A 17,836-nucleotide genomic window follows, 5' to 3' on the forward strand; every position below is an offset into this window, starting at 1 on the left:
CACTGCTCAAAAAAATAAAGGAATTTAAATTTTTGAGCAGTGTATATTCTGCAGGATTCCTGCAGGATTGTTTTCCTGAAGGACTACCTGCATGATTTCTACAGGATCCTGCAGGAATTGTCCTACAAGAAAAGTGGCCCTTTTTTTTTGTAAGGGCTGTGTGAAAAACAAATGTACAATATATTATCATCATTTTATGGCTAAATGACAAATAGCATCTAGCGGTGCATGCCGATACTCTTCTCTCCTCCTCCTCCTCTCTACCACCATGTGGAGAGGAGCCATGTTCTATTCAGAGATTACTGGTAAATATCTTCAACTGTAACAGTTCAGAGAATAAGCTGTTCTGTGTTTTTGTGTACCGTGTACTCTTGCATATTTGAAAATGAAAAATATAATTTGTTCTGTTTTGGCTGACAAATAACATTGAATGGTGGTTACACATAATCTTCTCTCCTCTCCTCTTCACATCAAATCAAAGTCTAATATACTGTAATGGTAAGGGACAAAAGTAGCCTAAAGTGTCTTTAAAATGTTTTTATTAGCAAAATATGCATGTTTCATTTATGTAGGTTAACAGTGGTAATTAGTCATTCAAAACAATTCAACACGGGTAAATCAGTGACAAAAGAGCAAAACTAAACTAAAAATCAATTTGTCCATATATTTCTGCGACCCAGCAATATTTTGGAGACCCCCAAAAATATTACAATATTAACTAGAAATAAAACCATGTGCCAACTTTATATTTTGGAGTCGGTTAAACCTGAAATTCATTTCAGCAATGATGGTGCACAGGAGGAAGAGCACTGTATTAACGGTTTTCACCAGATAGAAGAGTGCTCGCTCCAATCTGTAGAGTAATCTGTTGAAGGATAACATTGCTTTTTGAGGACACTTCGGCAAACAGCACTTCAACAAAATGTTTGAAGCAGATAGGGGACACACTTTCAAAATCATCCTAAATTATCAGAAAAATTGATTTGAGTAATTAATCCAATGATGTTACTTCTAGAAGATTCTGGATACGGAGCGCGAAAATGCTAATATAGGTACCATTATAGGTAGCATTTGAAACCGTGGCCAGGTAAACAGAACCAAAACATGGGATGCTGTCATACCTTGTCCATGGACTGCTTACAGGGGAAGGAAACCAATATGTAATTGTGTAAATTGGGTGATCTATCCCTTTAACATTGTGAGGGGGTATTCTTAAAAAATATATAATAACAATAGCAAGATCAGCACCATCTAGTGGTCAGAACATGGTAATGCGATGTAGGATGGGACATAAACCTAACAACTTCAATGACTAATTTCTCTGAACATGGGGAAAAAAAAATATATATAACCAAATCCACTGAAAATACATGACATAGGATGAAGAAACCGCAGCTCCATACTACTCCATACTCCGAGCCGCAGCTCCATACTACTCCATACTCTGAGCCGCAGCTCCATACTACTCCATACTCCGAGCCGCAGCTCCATACTACTCCATACTCCGAGCCGCAGCTCCATACTACTCCATACTCCGAGCCGCAGCTCCATACTACTCCATACTCCGAGCCGCAGCTCCATACTACTCCATACTCCGAGCCGCAGCTCCATACTACTCCATACTCCGAGCCGCAGCTCCATACTACTCCATACTCCGAGCCGCAGCTCCATACTACTCCATACTCCGAGCCGCAGCTCCATACTACTCCATACTCCGAGCCGCAGCTCCATACTACTCCATACTCCGAGCCGCAGCTCCATACTACTCCATACTCCGAGCCGCAGCTCCATACTACTCCATACTCCGAGCCGCAGCTCCATACTACTCCATACTCCGAGCCGCAGCTCCATACTACTCCATACTCCGAGCCGCAGCTCCATACTACTCCATACTCCGAGCCGCAGCTCCATACTACTCCATACTCCGAGCCGCAGCTCCATACTACTCCATACTCTGAGCCGCAGCTCCATACTACTCCATACTCCGAGCCGCAGCTCCATACTACTCCATACTCCGAGCCGCAGCTCCATACTACTCCATACTCCGAGCCGCAGCTCCATACTACTCCATACTCCGAGCCGCAGCTCCATACTACTCCATACTCCGAGCCGCAGCTCCATACTACTCCATACTCCGAGCCGCAGCTCCATACTACTCCATACTCCGAGCTGCAGCTCCATACTACTCCATACTCCGAGCCGCAGCTCCATACTACTCCATACTCCGAGCCGCAGCTCCATACTACTCCATACTCCGAGCTGCAGCTCCATACTACTTGTCAAACACTGGAGGCTGCTGAGGGGGAGGACGGCTCATAATGTCCGGACGGCGCTAATGGAATGGCATCAAACACATAGAAACCATGTGTTTGATACCATTCCACCTATTCCGCTCCAGCCATTACCACGAGCCAGTCCTCCCCAGTTAAGGTGCAACCATCCTCCTGTGATGTTAAACATAGAGAACTTATACTGTATACTCGTTGTTGGGTTGGGATTTGCATGGCATGTGGGAGGTCTGTGGGTGGCTTTTGACCATTTCTTTGAATTCCTCATGTCTTATCCATTGTTAGAAAAAACAATAGTTCGGTCCAAATCAGATGTTAGGTACTATATTTATTGAATAATATATAAATCCTGTAAATTAAAATGGTAAATATGGGTGCAATCAATTAGCTTAATTTCTCAGCAACCAAATTATATTTTGTTTTAGGAATGCTAATCTTCTCTGTTTCTAACTACAGAAACGATTTCAGAACAATCTGAAATGGTGGGCGTCATGTCTTGCTGAAATGGAACGACCCCGTTATTAATCCCATATTAAATCATGTACACAATACATTTCTGATTGCTTATGTACACTCACCTAACGACGTCTTCAGATGTATACATGCTGTACTCTGATGTTAAGTATGTTGAGTCTTCGGTGGTTGGCATTGACATTACTGTAGAGGAAACAAAATGATAGTTTTTCACAGACTGGTGTCTATGCCAGTATGAAAATGTATGCACTCACTAACTGTAAGTCGCTCTGGATAAGAGCGTCTGCTAAATGACTAAAAATGTCAATGTAAATGTATGTGAGGAAGTAAAGCATGAAATAAAGGTCTATTATTTTCAGGGCGATCCTTAGAAAAATGACTTCTGTTACAGATTTGGAGCAACTTCAGATATCAAACTGTTATTCAGAAGTGGGAAGATGGAACAATATTATTTCACAACTAGGATGGGCAGTGCTTACTATAGAAAAGCCATAATAAACGCAACGTCCTTTTACACCAGAGTTTAAGAAATCGAGAGCGTGGGACTATGAGGTTCTATCTGCATTTTAATTGTCGAAATTGAGTTATTTGCATAGTCTTGTTCTGTTTAATGTTCAGTACTCTAAAATAACCAAATTCATGTTGTTAAGTTCAAAAAGAATACAAGCTAAAAAATTGCTGACACCATTCAAACCAATGAGGGTTCAGAACTTTAAAAAAGCCAATGATCTCAAAAAATCATATTTTTGCAGACAGAACCTTCCAGTCCCAAGCTTTTCTAAATGATAAGAGGTATGGGATGGTGGTGGAGCTTCCTGTCTGCACTGACACAAGACCCCAATGACACTTCCTGTCTGCACTGACACAAGACCCCAATGACACTTCCTGTCTGCACTGACACAAGACCCCAATGACACTTCCTGTCTGCACTGACACAAGACCCCAATGACACTTCCTGTCTGCACTGACACAAGACCCCAATGACACTTCCTGTCTGCACTGACACAAGACCCCAATGACACTTCCTGTCTGCACTGACACAAGACCCCAATGACACTTCCTGTCTGCACTGACACAAGACCCCAATGACACTTCCTGTCTGCACTGACACAAGACCCCAATGACACTTCCTGTCTGCACTGACACGAGACCCCAATGACACTTCCTGTCTGCACTGACACGAGACCCCAATGACACTTCCTGTCTGCACTGACACGAGACCCCAATGACACTTCCTGTCTGCACTGACACAAGACCCCAATGACACTTCCTGTCTGCACAGACACAAGACCCCAATGACCAGCATCTGCAGACACAACAGCACATTTAGGATGTTGTGTCTGCAGATGCAGCCTAAATACAGTGGGGAAAAAAATACTTATTTTCCACCATAATTTGCAAATAAATTAATAAAAAATCCTACAATGTGATTTTCTGGATTTCTTTTTCTCAATTTGTCTGTCATAGTTGACGTGTACCTATGATGAAAATTACAGGCCTCTCTCATCTTTTTAAGTGGGAGAACTTGCACAATTGGTGGCTGACTAAATACTTTTTTCCCCCACTGTATATGGCCCTCACAATAAGGACACCATAACATGTAAAAATAAATATATATAGATATATAATATATTTATTCAATAAGAATATTTCCTTTGAGAGACATGTTACAGACTATTCTAAAGCATAGAGCTGCTCAGTAAAATACATGCTAAAGCCCTACGCAGATCTAGCCTGAACTCCACGTCTCTGACTTCAAGGAAGCAAACTGAAAGGAACCATGAGACTTCATCACTTCATAGAAACATGTTTCCATTACCTGAGATGATGATGATGAGGAGGCGGAAGACGGAGAGATGAAGAGCCATGTGAGGGTTTGAGTCTGGGTGTGTGACGGTGTATCTATGCACAAATATTTATGTGTGTGTGTGTGTGTCAAGGATCAAGAAACCAAATAAAATGACTACTTCCTAATGTTCATACATCACCGTCTTAAACTCTCTTCCTGCTTCTATTTGCGTGTACATGGCCCCTCATTGGCAGATGGCAACTATTGCTTTATATGGACCTGTTTTAACCCAAGGTTGCTCTCCGTCACTACGATTGGACTTTTTCTCAGATAGACTCATTAGCCAGCGTTCTACAGTATCAGGACACGTTCATATGCACCCTTGCACTTTTCTTAAATAATTCCCTATTTATTCTACAACAAGTTGAAATGGAAAAAAATTACTTTTAGTCTCCACACATTCACATTTTCAACATTATTGAATTTATTGGATTTTTACTGCAGAACGGATTTAGTTTTTTAAATTTAATTTGTTCCCTACCCAAGGACCTATACCCTAGCCCAATAATGGTCTGAAGTAGTCTAACGTCACTCCTTAAAGCCCAAGAACCTTACATGTTCTGTTTAAAAGGCAAAATGTCTCTGGAAGCAAAAACAGCCAAATACTACATCTGAACGTGAATTGATTCTCAACTTCTGTATGGTTCTAGAAACCATACCTTCGGAAAGTATTCAGACCCCTTGACATTTTCCACATTTTGTTACGTTACTGCCATATTCTAAAAATGATTACATTCTTTTTTTCCACCCCTCATCAATCTACACACAATACCCCATAATGTTAAAGCAAAAAATGGTTTTTAGAAATTTGAGCAAAAAAAATAAAATAAAAAATTTCACATTTACATAAGTATTCAGACCATTCACTCAGTACTTTGTTGAAGCACCTTTGGCAGCGATTAGAGCCTCAAGTCTTCTTGGGTATGACGCTACAAGCTTGGCACACCTGTCTCTGTCAGGTTGGATGGGGAGCATCGCTGCACAGCTATTTTCAGGTCTCTCCAGAGATGTTTGATCATGTTCAAGTCCGGGCTCTGGCTGGGCCACTCAAGGACATTCAGAGACTTGTCCCGAAGCCACTCCTGCGTTGTCTTGGCTGTGTGCTTAGGGTCGTTGTCCTGTTGGAAAGCGAAGCTTCGCCCCAGTCTGAGGTTCTGAGCGCTCTGGAGCAGGTTTTCATCAAGGATCTCTCTGTACTTTGCTCCGTTCATCTTTGCCTTGATCCTGACAAGTCTCCCAGTCCCTGCCGCTGAAAAGCATCCCCACAGCATGATGCTGCCACCACCATGCTTCACCGTAGGGATGGTGCCAGGTTTCCTCCAGACGTGACGCTTGGGATTCAGGCCAAAGAGTTCAATCTTGGTTTCATCAGATAAGAGAATCTTGTTTCTCATGGTCTGAGAGTCTTTAGGTGCCTTTTGGCAAACTTCAAGCAGGCTGTCATGTGCCTTTTACTGAGGAGTGGCTTCCGTCTGGCCACTCTACCATAAAGGCCTAATTGGTGGAGCACTGCAGAGATGGTTGTCCTTCTGGAAGGTTCTCCCATCTCCACAGAGGAACTCTAGAGCTCTGTTAGAGTGACCATCGGGTTCTTGTTCACCTCCCTGACCAAGGCCCTTCTCCCCCGATTGCTCAGTTTGGCCGGGCGGCCAGTTCTAGGAGGAGTCTTGGTTGTTCCAAACTTCTTCCATTTTTAGTAATTTAACCTTTTGTTTTTAGAAAATAATTTCTGGCTGACATAAAATATATTTTCAAACAGGAAGGCTAGTCTGAATGCTCGTTTAACTTAATCAAGTAAGCAGATCATAATTCACTTAGTTTCCTATTATACGGGCATAGTGGGAATGAATACAGATGTATCTCAGCATAATGGCGCCATAGGAGGAGATGGCTGCCGTTTTACAGGCTCCTAACCAATTGTGCTATTGTGTGTGTTTTTTCGCGTTATTTGTAACTTATTTTGTACATAATGTTTCTGCCACCGTCTCTTATGACCGAAAAGAGCTTCTGGATATCAGGACAGCGATTACTCACCTCGTACTGGACGAAGATTTTTTCTTTAACGAGTCGGACGCGAAGGATTTTCGCATGAGAAAGAGATATCGGGGACGTAGGTCGGGGTGCCTTGTAAGGATCCGACACGCTTACAAAGCTCTCTCTCGCCCTCCATTTGGCAAATCTGACCATAACTCTATCCTCCTGATTCCTGCTTACAAGCAAAAACTAAAGCAGGAAGCACTAGTGACTCGGTCAATAAAGAAATGGTCAGATGACGCAGATGCTAAGCTACAGGACTGTTTTGCTAGCACAGACTGGAATATGTTCCGGGATTCTTCTGATGGCATTGAGGAGTACACCACATCAGTCACTGGCTTCATCAATAAGTGCATCGATGACGTCGTCCCCACAGTGACTGTACGTACATACCCCAACCAGAAGCCATGGATTACAGGAAACATCCGCACTGAGCTAAAGGGAAGAGCTACACCGGCTCTGACGCTCGTCAGATGTGGCAGGGCTTGCAAACTATTACAGACTACAAAGGGAAGAACAGCCGGGAGCTGCCCAGTGACACGAGCCAACCAGACAAGCCAAATTACTTCTATGCTTGCTTCGAGGCAAGCAACACTGAAGCATGAATGAGAGCATCAGCTGTTCCGGACGACTGTGTGATCACGCTCGCGGTAGTCGATGTGAGTAAGACTTTTAAGCAGGTCAACATTCACAGGGCCGCAGGGCCAGACGGATTACCAGGACGTGTACTCCGAGCATGCGCTGACCAACTGGAAAGTGTCTTCACTAACATTTTCAACCTGTCCCTGACTGAGTCTGTAATACCAACATGTTTCAAGCAGACCACCATAGTCCCTGTGCCCAAGAACACTAAGGTAACCTGCCTAAATGACTACCGACCCGTAGCACTCACATCTGTAGCCATGAAGTGCTTTGAAAGGCTGGTCATGGCTCACATCAACAACATTATCCCAGAAACCTAGTCCCACTCCAATTTACATACCTCCCCAACAGATCCACAGATGATGCAATCTCTATTGCACTCCACACTGCCCTTTCCCACCTGGACAAAAGGAACACCTATGTGAGAATGCTATTCATTGACTACAGCTCAGCGTTCAACAACATAGTTCCCTCAAAGCTCATCACTAAGCTAAGGACCCTGGGACTAAACACCTCCCTCTGCAACTGGATCCTGGACTTCCTGACGGGCCGCCCCCAGGTGGTAAGGGTAGGTAACAACACATCTGCCACACTGATCCTCAATACGGGGGCCCCTCAGGGGTGCGTGCTCAGTCCCCTCCTGTACTCCCTGTTCACCCATGACTGCGTGGCCAAGCACGACTCCAACACCATCATTAAGTTTGCTGACGACACAACAGTGGTAGGCCTGATCACCGACAACGATGAGACAGCCTATAGGGAGGAGGTCAGAGACCTGGCCGTGTGGTGCCAGGACAACAACCTCTCCCTCAACGTGATCAAGGCAAAGGAGATGATTGTGGAAAACAGGAAAAGATGAGGACTGAGCACGCCCCCATTCTCATCGACGGGGCTTTAGTGGAGCAGGTTGAGAGCTTCAAGTTCCTTGGTGTCCACATCACCAACAAACTATCATGGTCCAAACACACCAAGACAGTCGTGAAGAGGGCACGACAAAGCCTATTACCCCTCAGGAGACTGAAAAGATTTGGCATGGTTCCTCAGATCCTCAAAAAGTTCTACAGCTGCACCATCGAGAGCATCCTGACTGGTTGCATCACCGCCTGGTATGGCAACTGCTCGGCCTCCGACCGCAAGGCACTACAGAGGGTAGTGCGTACAGCCCAGTACATCACTGGGGCCAAGCTTCCTGCCATCCAGGACCTCTATACCAGGCGGTGTCAGAGGAAGGCCCTAAAAATGGTAAAAGACTCCAGCCACCCTAGTCATAGACTGTTCTCTCTGCTACCGCACGACAAGCGGTACCAGAGCGCCAAGTCTAGGTCCAAAAGTCTTCTTAACAGCTTCTACCCCCAAGCCATAAGACTCCTGAACAGCTAATCATGGCTACCCGGACTATTTGCATTGTCCCCCCCTCTTTTACGCTGCTACTCTCTGTTTATTATCTATGCATAGTCACTTTAACTCTACCTACATGTACATATTACCTCAATTACCTCGACTAACCAGTGCCTCCGCACATTGACTCTGTACAGGTACCCCCTGTATATAGCCTCACTACTGTTATTTTACTGCTGCGCTTTAATTATTTTTATATTTTACGTATCTATATTTTTTACTTAACACTTATTTTTCTTTAAACTGCATTGTTGGTTAAGGGCTTGTAAGTAAGCATTTCACTGTAAGGTCTACACCTGCTGTATTCGGCGCATGTGACGAATAAAATTTGATTTGGTTGTCCTTCTGGAAGCTTCTCCCATCTCCAGAGGAACTCCGTCTTGCTTCTTCTCTCCTCTTCTATGAGCCACGTACAGAATGTCCTTCACCCATTTACCTCATAGCCTGTAAGCACAATAACGCACAATCATCATGCTTGCTGTTCAACTTATTGCCAGTGGTGGTTCTAGACCATTCCGAGTGGGGGGGGGGCCAGGCTGGGGCCAGTTGTACTGTTAGAGGGGCCAGTTACATCACACATTATTGTTGTCATGTCGTTTTCTTCACTGCATTGCAGGCATCAATAGACAAATGACCATGTTTATAAAATCATTAAACTATTTATTATTTGGATTTACATTACATATTCAGTATCAGTTACATCAACTGTATTCTACGGTTTTTGTGGTTTCTTGCAGAAAGATCAGCAAATTCATCTGGATTCAAGGCGTTTGCCTTGACTTAATACACCTAAATTGATTAATCTCTCATCTGACATTGTGGACCTAAGATACGTTTTAACCAGCTTTAGTGCAGAAAAACGCTTCACAAGAAGCGGTACTAACAGGGATTGAAACAGATATTTTGCACAGTTTAAAGAGCTGAAAGAAAACGTCTTTATAAGGCTGAATGAATAATGCTATCTCTACTACACTGGAGGGTCTCTGCATGCCACTCTGGATTTTCCTTTGTAAAAATCTTCTGAACTGATGTAGTTCATGTCCCAAGTCCTCAATAATTTATTCATACATTCTAACAGATGGAAACAGGGACTTCTCTTTGAATGGGGTTTACAGTTTGGATGCAATTCATTATGTCACAGTTTTTGCTAGAGAACCGTCTGTTGAGCTCATTGAGCATCTGATCTAAGGTAGAACAGGGTAGAAAAAGGTTGTACGAAAACTGTCTTTATCTATTTCTGAATCTGACCTCCTGTACTGTCTCCCGAGTGGCGCAGTGGTCTAAGGCACTGCATCGTAGTGCTAGCTGTGCCACTAGAGATCCTGGTTCAAATCCAGGCTCTGTCGTAACCGGCCGCGACCGGGAGACCCATGGGGCGGCGCACAATTGGCCCAGCGTCGTCCAGGGTAGGGTAGGGGAGGGAATGGCCGGCAGGGGATGTAGCTCAGTTGGTAGAGCATGGCGTTTGCAACGCCAGGGTTGTGGGTTCGATAAAATAATGTATGCGCTAACTGTAAGTCGCTCTGGATAAGAGCGTCTGCTAAATGACTAAAATGTAAAAAAATGTAGACAGTCTCCATTAAATTGAGAGCTTAGCTTTTTTGGTGGTTTTGCAGGGGGCTGTATTGCAGTATCACATTGCTCAGCTGTGTTCAACACCTCATTCCATAGGTCATCAGAAAATGACTCATCCCTGTAGTCATTCAAAGTCAACTAAATCAACAGCCTTTGACAGGTCAAGTGATGAAGACTGTAGCATCTCTGATAGAAATGTTGCTTCTCCAAAAACGTTATGCAGTGGAACAAGGCACACAATGAATTGTAAATCTATCTGTGCAAGCAGACCTCGCGCCTCAACAGATCCGTCACCGTTGTGTTCTTGGACTATGTCTTGCAGGACTCGCTTAAATGGCAGGCAATCTAGCCATAATACACTGCTCAAAAAAAGAAACGGAACACTAAAATAACACATCCTAGATCTGAATGAATGAAATAATCTTATTAAATACTTTTTTCTTTCCATAGTTGAATGTGCTGACAACAAAATCACACAAAAATTATTAATGGAAATCAAATGTATCAACCCATGGAGGTCTGGATTTGGAGTCACACTCAAAGTTAAAGTGGAAAACCACACTACAGGTTGATCCAACTTTGATGTAATGTCCTTAAAACAAGTCAAAATGAGGCTCAGTAGTGTATGTGGCCTCCACGTGCCTGTATGACCTCCCTACAACGCCTGGGCATGCTCCTGATGAGGTGGCAGATGGTCTCCTGAGGGATCTCCTCCCAGACCTGGACTAAAGCATCCGCCAACTCCTGGACAGTCTGTGGTGCAACGTGGCGTTGGTGGATGGAGTGAGACATGATGTCCCAGATGTGCTCAATTGGATTCAGGTCTGGGGAACGGGCGGGCCAGTCCATAGCATCAATGCCTTCCTCTTGCAGGAACTGCTGACACACTCCAGCCACATGAGGTCTAGCATTGCCTTGCATTAGGAGGAACCCAGGGCCAACCGCACCAGCATATGGTCTCACAAGGGGTCTGAGGATCTCATCTCGGTACCTAATGGCAGTCAGGCTACCTCTGGCGAGCACATGGAGGGCTGTGCGGCCCCCAAAGAAATGCCACCCCACACCATGACTGACCCACCGCCAAACCGGTCATGCTGGAGGATGTTGCAGGCAGCAGAACGTTCTCCACGGCGTCTCCAGACTCTGTCACGTCTGTCACATGTGCTCAGTGTGAACCTGCTTTCATCTGTGAAGAGCACAGGGCGCCAGTGGCGAATTTGCCAATCTTGGTGTTCTCTGGCAAATGCCAAACGTCCTGCACGGTGTTGGGCTGTAAGCACAACCCCCACCTGTGGACGTTGGGCCCTCATACCACCCTCATGGAGTCTGTTTCTGACCGTTTGAGCAGACACATGCACATTTGTGGCCTGCTGGAAGTCATTTTGCAGGGCTCTGGCAGTGCTCCTCCTGCTCCTCCTTGCACAAAGGCGGAGGTAGCGGTCCTGCTGCTGGGTTGTTGCCCTCCTACGGCCTCCTCCACGTCTCCTGATGTACTGGCCTGTCTCCTGGTAGCGCCTCCATGCTCTGGACACTACGCTGACAGACACAGCAAACCTTCTTGCCACAGCTCGCATTGATGTGCCGTCCTGGATGAGCTGCACTACCTGAGCCACTTGTGTGGGTTGTAGACTCTGTCTCATGCTACCACTAGAGTGAAAGCACCGCCAGCATTCAAAAGTGACCAAAACATCAGCCAGGAAGCATAGGAACTGAGAAGTGGTCTGTGGTCACCACCTGCAGAACCTCTCCTTTATTGGGGGTGAAGCTCTCTAGGTGCACCTGGGTACATCTCTCTTTGTACGCTAAGCCATTTTTGATGCACATATGACCCAGATGTGAAGACATACAGTCTTTCTAGTAAGGAGAATAACTGTCCTACCTCAGGGACAGCTTTGACTGTATCCACTAACACTAAGTGTAGACAGTGTGCACTGCAGTGGAGGTAAAAGGCTTTGCTTGTTCTTTAATGCGTTGCCTGGACGCCTGAATGCTGCCACTCATAACTGAAGCACTGTCATATGCTTGGCCTACTAGGTTGTTTTTGTATTCCAATACCATTACTTTTTAATATGTGTATGATTTTGTCAGTAAGCCCTGCTGCATCTAGTGGATCAGCCGATTCAAAGTGGAGACAGCTCTCATGGACAGCTCCACTGAAATAGTACCCGAGTACCAGAGATATCTGATCCTTTTTTCCTCCACATCTTTTGTTTTTCCGTCTGCCATTATGCTGGAGACCTCAATGTCTTTCACTTCTTCTATCATCTCTGTTCGAACCATGTCTGCCAAACAACTCAGAACCTCCTTCTGAATCCCTTTGCTTGTGTATTTTGCATTATGAATGGAAGTCAACCATTTTTTCCACAGTTGTGTCATGCTTAGCTATTGTTTCTAGGATTGCCATGAAGTTCCCTTTATTATCAGACTCTGCAGACTCATCGTGTCCTCTTTGTGCAATGTTTCGTGTGGCTGTAAGTAGTAGTACTTCTCCTATTGTTTTAATATAGTCCCCATTTTCTTGAACCTGTTTGTTGTGTTCCTTGTTTAGGGCATGTACTAGTGTTGCATTACTTTTTACAGCTTTCTGATAGACTCTCCATGTAATCGTTGCTTGTTTGTGCCGCTCAGACGTCGCATGAATTGCAAATCCCCCCTCTTTGTAAGTTGCCTTCTTCCAGTTGTTAAAACCCAATTTTGAATCGAATACAGTCTCAAGCTTTGGGAGGGCTAACATGCCTGCATGTGTAACAAAACACAGAGTCTGATTTTTTTTGAATATTCAAGCCAGGGGTGGATGTGGTACCAGACTACAAGCTGCTACTCCTGTCCCCCATCAGTGTTCTTGGGTCATGTTCATTACTGGCTGCACCGGTGGCTCCTCCCAGGATTTGCTGATATCTGTCGAAGAAAAAAATACATAATTAAAAGTATCTATTTGGGTAATTTTAGACACATACCATAGCAATCAGACAACTTCTGAAATCCATCCGATATCTATATCACAAGCCCAATAGCATGTTAAATGAGATCATTTCATTTCAATCATAAACCCGGCACATTTCTATACACCATATAAAATGGACTAATTGCACTGCTTTACAAGTAACCACAGATTTATTCAACAACACAAACCTGATGGTCCACTGCTTGTGGACGCACATGGCTCCTCTGTTGGTGTCTCACTCTCAGTCTCTACCTCCCCCTCAGCCTCTCCATCTCTCCTGCTCTACTATGCCTTCACTCTGTCTCTCCAATGGACAAGTCTTCCTGCTCTCTCTCTGCAGGCTCTCTGCTCTCTCTTGCTCTCTCCACACCTGAACCCTCTGGCTCTGTCTGACTTTCTGCCTTGTCTTTTCTTTGGAAGAAGGACATTATGTTATTTTTTCTCTTCGTGTTGGTGACAACTATAGAGCAAAAGCAACGGGGACCAAGCTTATTCATTCATTTACTGAAAATAACTGACTTGCTAGGTAGCTACCTTTCATGTCTTTACCTTTTAATGTTACAATGTGTTTACTGAGTGTGGTTTAAGTAAAAGCACTCAGCAACATGCGTTTTTGAGCAAATATTATATCATTTTTCATATTGCCATACATTTTCGATGCCTGACTGTTAGAATTAGCTACAAAACTAAACCAAAAACAATGCAAACGAATACATAGCCCAGGATTCAAAACGAATACATAGCCCAGGATTCAAGCCAATTCATTTATTAATTCACAAAGAAAGTAACAAACGGCCAGGTTAACATTAGCTGATCTAACGTTACACTTCTGTAATGCATTTAATAGTTAACTGTGTTACAAATACAACATATTAAACATTTTGCTCACCTCTCTTTATTTCATTCTTCTTGCAGAATTTCTTTCAACTTCTGAATAGAAAAAAAACTAGCAGGTCCACGTCGTACGATACTGTTGTGTTCCGCCTAAAAGGAGTCCCACTAGAAAATGTGTTGGGTTACTTTAGTGTTCCGTTTTGCCTGTCTAATAACGGATGTAAAAAACATCCACTTCAAAACATTATCGCAAAAAGGAATTCTGTGATAATTATTTCAGACCCCGCATTTAGGGTCCAAGCTTGTTGTCACTGGGGCACTGCCCCCCCCCCAGAACCGCTAGTGAGTTGCCGCGATGTCACATGTCCTACTTATATTACACTCGTAACAACTTACGCATTACGAAACTTCTATTCGATTAAATAATCCTCACGTAGCAAATAAACTATCATTTTTTGCTGTTGACCAAATTCGACACTCATTGACCTCCATACAAACACTCCTTGCTTGGTGGGCGAAAAAACACCGAGTTGGGCCTCTCTTCCAGCAAGATAACACAATGGAAACGCCTAAACTCTGAATGCAACACTGCTTATTGCCACACGATGACAGTATAGTTACCATACACCAGGGGATGGCAACTATACTGAACAAAAATATAAACGCAACATGTAAAGTGTTGGTCCCATGTTTCATAAACTGAAATAAAATATCCCAGAATTTTTCCATACACACAAGAAGCTTATTTCTATCAAATGTTGTGCCCAAATGTCTTTATAATAATAATAATAATAATAATAATAATAATATGCCATTTAGCAGATGCTTTTATCCAAAGCGACTTACAGTCATGTGTGCATACATTTTTACGTATGGGTGGTCCCGTGGATCGAACCCACTACCTTGGAGTTACAAGCGCCATGCTCTACCAATTGAGCTACAGAGGACCACATCCCTGTTAGTGAACATTTTTATTTTGCCAAGATAATCCTTCCACCTGACAGGTGTGGTATATCAAGAAGCTGATTAAACATCATGATCATTGCACAGGTGCACCTTGTGCTGGGGACAATAAAAGGCCACTCTAAAATGTGCAGTTTTGTCACACAACACAATGCCACAGATGTCTCAAGTTTAGAGAGCGTGCAATTGGCTTGCTGACTGCAGGAATGTCCACCAGAGCTGTTGCCAGAGAATTGAATGTTAATTTCTCTAACATAAGCCAATTGCAATGCAGTTTTAGAGAATTTGGCAGTACGTCCAACCGGCCTCATAACCGCAGACCACGTGTAACCACGCCAGCCCAGGACCTCCATATCCGGCTTCTTCACCTGCGGGATCGTCTGAGACCAGCCACCCGGACAGCTGATGAAACTGAGGAGTATTTCTGTCTGTAATAAAGCCCTTTTGTGGGGAAAAACTCATTCTGATTGGCTGGGCCTGGCTCCCCAGTGGGTGGGCTTATGCCCTCCCAGGCCCACCCAAGGCTGTGCCCCTGCCCAGTCATGTGTAATCCATAGATTAGGGCCAAATTAATTTATTTAAATTGACTGATTTCCTTATAGGAACTGTAACTCAGTAAAATCTGTGAAATTGTTGCATGTTGCGTTTATATTTTTGTTCAGTATATATTCAGCAGCGGGACGATTTTTGTCGGGCAGGTTATAATAATTTGTACACTGCAAATATTATATTATTATATTATATTAACCTTTATTTAACTACGCAAGTCAGTTAAGAACAAATTCTTATTTACAATGACGGCCTACCCTGGCCGAACCCGGACGACGCTGGGCTAATTGTGCTCAACTTAACCCAAAAATACATTGAATTTGAAAATAACAACAATTTCATACCTTGATTACATTGAGACACGATCACATATAGTAGCTTTCTTTTTTTATTCGTGGGAATACTTGAGAATAGATTTCCTCAATTAAATGTATTTTTAGCTGAATTCCTGGTGATTTTACAGGTTTTTTTCACCGTTTAAAAAAAAAACTAAAAACTTTGAGGGACTCGAGGGCCGGTGTTGCCGACTCCTGCCATACACCATATTCATTAGGAGGGGAAAGGGGAAACAGTATCCCATTGGTATGGTATCCCATTCACTATATCATTTCTTTATTGGACCATGACCAACAAACTGTAGATTCTTCAGAAAACTATTTAGCTGAGCCCCCATACAAAGGACAGATGTTACATACAAAAAACGAAAACCATGAACAATCCTTTTTTATTAAGAGATGGTTGATGGTTAACTAAAAAGTAACACACATCTGGTCTGTGTGTGTGTGTGGAGACAGAGCCTTCAGAACACACATCTGGTCTGTGTGTGTGTGTGGAGACACAGAGCCTTCAGAAAGTACTCACACCCCTTGATTTTTTCCACATTTTGTTGTGTGACAAAGTGGGATTAAAATGGATTTGTCATTTTTTTGTCAACGATCTACACAAAATACTCTGTAATGTCAAAGTGGAAGAAATATTCAAACATTTGTAAAAAAAATACAATATACAATACAATATATCTTGATTATTAACTCGGCCACTCAGGAACTTTCACTGTCGTCTTGGTAACCAACTCCAGTGTAGATTTGGCCTTGTATTTTAGGGTATTGTCCTGCTGAAAGGTGAATTAATCTCCCAGTGTCTGGTGGAAAGCAGACTGAACCAGGTTTTCCTCTAGGATTTTTCCTGTGCTTAGCTCCATTCCGTTTCTTTTTCATCATGAAAAACTCCCCAGTCCTTAACGATTACAAGCATACCCATAGCATGATGCAGCCACCACCATGCGTGAAAATATGGAGAGTTATACTGTGTTCTACTGTGTTGTAATGTATTTAGGACAAAAAGTTTATTGCTTTGCCACATTTTTTGCAATATTACTTTAGTGCCTTATTGCAAACAGGATGCATGTTTTGGAGTAGTTTTATTCTGTACAGGCTTCCTTTGCACTCTGTCATTTAGGTTAGTATTGTGGAGTAACTACAATGTTGTTGATCCATCTTCAAAGTTTTCTCCTATCACAGCCGTTAAACTCTGTAACTGTTTTAAAGTCACCACCATTGGCCTCATGGTGAAATCCCTGAGCAGTTTCCTTCCTCTCCGGCAGCTGAGTTAGGAAGGATGCCTGTCCTTTGTATCCAAAGTGTAATTAATAACTTCACCATGCTCAAAGGGATATTCAATATCTGCTTTTCTTCATTTTTACCCATCTACCAATAGGAGCCCTTCTTTGCAAGGCATTGGAAAACATCCCTGGTCTTTGTGGTTGAATCTGTGTTTGAAATTCACTGCTCGACTGAGGGACCTTACAGATAATTGTATGTGTGGGGTACAGAGATGAGGAAGTCATTCAAACATCATGTTGAACACTATTATTGCACACAGAGTGAGCCCATGCAAATTATGACTTGTTAAGCACATTTTTACTCCTGAATTTGTAAACATTGAAGAAAACATAATACTTTCTGAAGTTTTCCAATACAGAGTGTACAAAAAATTACGGACACCTTCCTAATATTGAGTTGCACCACCTTTTGTCCTCAGAACAGCCTCAATTCGTCGGGGCATGGACTCTAGAAGGTGTTAAAAGCGTTCCACAGAGATGCTGGCCCATGTTGACGCCAATGCTTCCCACAGTTGTGTCAAGTTGGCTGGATGTCCTTTGGGTGGTGGACCATTCTTGATACACACAGGAAACTGTTGAGCATTAAAAAAAAAACAGCAGCGTTGCAGTTCTTGATACAAACCGGTGTGCCTGGCACCTACTACCATACCCCGTTCAAAGACACT

General features: G+C 43.4%; 2 long non-coding RNA genes across 2 annotated transcripts; both read right to left on the bottom strand.

Annotated features, from left to right (window-relative positions):
- Positions 1–742: 742 nt before the first annotated feature.
- LOC123482195 lies at positions 743–5,332 on the bottom strand. Its single transcript, XR_006657587.1, has 3 exons — positions 4,582–5,332; positions 2,867–2,945; positions 743–865 (listed from the first exon to the last, which is right to left on the bottom strand). It is a non-coding gene; the product is annotated as an uncharacterized LOC123482195 (long non-coding RNA).
- Positions 5,333–9,027: 3,695 nt separating this feature from the next.
- LOC123482196 lies at positions 9,028–14,598 on the bottom strand. Its single transcript, XR_006657588.1, has 3 exons — positions 14,094–14,598; positions 13,064–13,158; positions 9,028–9,129 (listed from the first exon to the last, which is right to left on the bottom strand). It is a non-coding gene; the product is annotated as an uncharacterized LOC123482196 (long non-coding RNA).
- Between the last annotated feature and the right edge of the window lie 3,238 nt (positions 14,599–17,836).

The sequence above is a fragment of the Coregonus clupeaformis genome, chromosome 29 (genome assembly GCF_020615455.1).
Source record: "Coregonus clupeaformis isolate EN_2021a chromosome 29, ASM2061545v1, whole genome shotgun sequence".
Lineage (NCBI taxonomy): Eukaryota > Metazoa > Chordata > Actinopteri > Salmoniformes > Salmonidae > Coregonus > Coregonus clupeaformis.